Source organism: Neovison vison, chromosome 2 (genome assembly GCF_020171115.1).
Source record: "Neovison vison isolate M4711 chromosome 2, ASM_NN_V1, whole genome shotgun sequence".
Lineage (NCBI taxonomy): Eukaryota > Metazoa > Chordata > Mammalia > Carnivora > Mustelidae > Neogale > Neogale vison.
The window spans coordinates 184,094,509-184,098,125 of NC_058092.1; positions in this window are offsets into that span (position 1 = coordinate 184,094,509).

Here is a 3,617-nt window from a genome sequence, read left to right on the forward strand (position 1 = left end):
GGAAGTGGGGCCAAAGAGGAAAAGAGAGGAAAGAAATTCAGCCAATTTAAAATGAATATCTAGAATAAAAACTTATGATGTAGCTAATGGTATATGAAGTTGTCCCGAATCAAATAAGAAGATTGCTGCATCTTTAAGTGAGTGGTACTGCAGGGGAAAAAAAAATTAAAACAAAAACAAACAAACAAACAAACAAAAAACCAATCACAGTTCTGGACTTAAAAGGCCTATAACTGTTCAAGGTTGAACTCATGGGCTTCCAACATTCTGCAGGCAGGAAACAGGCTTAGAAAACTGCTGAGTGTCCAAGGAGGGCATTTTCTTCTTAGTTGCTGTTGATGTGGCCAGGGAGAATAACGGCAAAAAATGTACTTTCCAGAATCGATGTTGTAGCTCCAAGTACCATGCTTAACATGACATTTAAAAGCTGCAAAGACAGTCTCTCGTTAATTTCCCTATATTTATTAGTTAGAGAAACCTTTCTCAGAGCACACAACAGACTATCCCTCAGGTCCTTAGGCCAGGGTTGGATCTTGTACCCCTACTCTAACTGCAAGAGAGGCTGGTAAAACAAGTCTCTGGTATTTTCAGGCCCAACTATGGAAAGTGGATTCTGCCAGCAGGAGAGAAATAGGGGGTGTGGGATGACTACTGGACAGGCAACCCCCAGTGTTTGTCCCACTCCAGCAGGGCCAAGAAGAAGAGATAAGTTCACCCGGAGTAGAATTCCACAGAACAACATTTCATGGAGCTCCATTATGGGGTCAAGGTAAAGGACTCTTATTAATTTCTGAGTAAAAAGTTGCCCTAAAATTTAATAACTTGAAGAAAACATTTATTTTCTCATAGTTTCTGAAGGTCAGGAACCTGGGAACGGCTCAGCTGGGTGGCTATGACTTAGGGTTTCTCATAAGGCTGCAGTCAAGCTGTTAGCAGGATCTGCATTATCTAAAGCCTTGATTTGGGCTAGAGGATTCACTTCTGAGAAGGCTCAGTCATGTGGCTATTGGTTGGAGTCCTCAGTTCCTCACTGGCTGTTGGTTGGAAGTCTCAATTCCTTGACAATTAGAACTCTCCACAGGCTACCTGAGGGTCCTCAATATACGGTCGCTGGATTCTCCCAGGTAAGTGAGCCAAGACAGAGGATGAGAGAAAGACCAAAATGGAAGCCAGCCAAGACAGAGAATGAGAGAAAGATCAAAATGGAAGTCACACGGTCTTTTATGACCTAATCTCAAAAGTGATATATCATTACTTCAGCCGTATTCTACTGGTCACACCGTCCAACTCTGGTACAGTGTGGGAGGTGACTATGTAACTAGGTAAACTAGATAAATGCCAGGCAGTAGGAATCTTTGGGGGCCATCTTGGAGACTGGCTACCACAGAGCTCTTTAAAGGGACAAAGAAGACAGCAAGAAATATGAGGTGATATTACAGAAGCCAAGAGAGAAAGTTCCAGAAGAGCAGTGTTTGATAGTTAAGGATTAAGTAATGTCCACTTGTTGGTCAATCAGGGTCATTCAAACATTAAGAGCAATTAAGAACAACTTCAGTTGACCAGCTGACACTGGACTGAAGTCGAATGGGTACTGAGTAATAGGAGAATGGTGGGTGTGGACTACTTTTTTGAGAAGTTTGGATGAGAAGGAGACAGGGGTGGTTTAGACAGAACCTAGTGGAGCATATGGTGGGGTTTGGGGGAGGGGGTTGCATATGAGAGGCCTGAGTATATTTTTAGGCAGAAGACAATCAGCCAGCGACCAGGAGAAGTGAAGATCCAAGAGAGGGAAAGATGATGGATGGGGTAGCCTCTCAGAGGAGGCAGGAGAACTGGAGGTCAAAGACACAGGTGGGATGGTTGGCTTTGAACAGAAAGATGGCTCATCCTCTGAGACTGCAGTGAGGGAAGCAGGATGAGTCTGGCTGGTGCAAGAGCTGAGGATGAAGATGCCTGGGAATTGAGAACTCATTCCTGATGGCCTCCATTTTCTCAGGAAGAGTGGGAGGCAAGGTTTCGGTGAACGATGAGCTGGGAGTGAGCAATGATGTCAATTACCAAGGTGATTGCTTACATATGAAGGAAGGCTTAGAAACAGCCTGCTCTCATAGGCAGGGCAAGCCCTTTCCTTGTGATCTAATTTCACATCTAGTTCTCATTTTCCATAGGCACTGATGCCTTCAAACAGAACCTGTTTTATTTATGAGATATGGATTAGTGGGATTGATCGAATGAGAGTGGAAGATACCAGAACTCAGTGGCAGTGAAGAATCATGACATCTCAGAGTGGGGGTGGGGTGGGGGTAGGCACCTTCAAGGTCTCACTGGACATTCCATCCAATGGTCTGTCTTACCATCATTGCTCGTGGGCAATGGATGGGTACTTCAGTTCTTTCTCTCCCAGGACGGTCCAGTCAAACTAATGGTCACCCAAGTTTTCTCACCATCCCTAAACATGACCAAATACTTACCTTGGCATCCAGAAGGAGGTTCCAAATTCTCATTTTGAATCTGTGACTAATGACATTACCTTTACAGGGTACTTACACCTCTCCGAATTTCCAAGGAGCCTTGACAACACCTCAGGTTTGAGTTTTAAAATATTAACCAGTGTTTGTTTCTCCCCTCTGGTATTCCCCTCCTTCCATACCATGCTCCTGCCTTGACTATAATTCCCGCATCATTTGCTCCCCACCCCATCATACTCCAGGTCCCTCTGGGTTCCTCAAGTCCCTTCATCCCCAACTAAACTGAATGCAGAACTATACCCGATAACCCTTAACCACACCTGCATTTGCTTTAGACAATGAGATTCTGGACTTCGAGCTGACATTTTTGGGGGGCGTGGGAAGGGTTGAGTTACTTTCGCATGTGGGAGGGTCATGCATTGTGACTGGGGCTGGCAGGAAACACTGGGCTAGCTAGCCTCCTGACTCCTTCAGTCAGCCCCTCCCACATAGAGCTAGGATGGACTGATGTGACAGACAGACACTCAACCAGCTGAGTCACCCGGGCGCCCTCCTTTATCTCTCCTAAAGGAAGTATGGGGAGGCTGAATGGTGGTCCCACACCCCACAGCAGAGCTACCAAACTCCAACAAATAGTCAGTGTCTATGTCCCAGATCCCGCTCCTGTGTCTGCCCCGCCCCTCTTAGCTCCCCCTCTCCTCTCTGGGCCACATCCTCATTCAGCCCATTCTCCCATCCCACCCCATCATCACCTTTTGGAAACAGAATCAGCACCACCACCACCCCTTCTCAAAACCGTTGTGCTCCAAAGCCAGTCCCCTACAGTGAGGCAATGGTCACCACCACAAGCAGCAGCCCAGGAGTTCACATGGCCAATCTGTTTAACAGACAGAGTTTGGAGCCACAGTATTTGCCAGTGGGCTCTCCTGCCATAATGTAGGTTAGAAATCACGGATGCTACAAGACTTACAATTCTTGGCTTTGCTTTGAGCTTGTAGGATTGGCTCAAAGAAAGGAAGGTCCTGGCCAGAAAAGCAAGAACTTAATTAAGGCTAGGAGTCCTAATATGACCGTGAAGTCTCAGTTTGGACAGTTAACCCCTTGAGCATGATATTTTCATAACCTCCTTTGAGCTCTAGATGCAGAAAC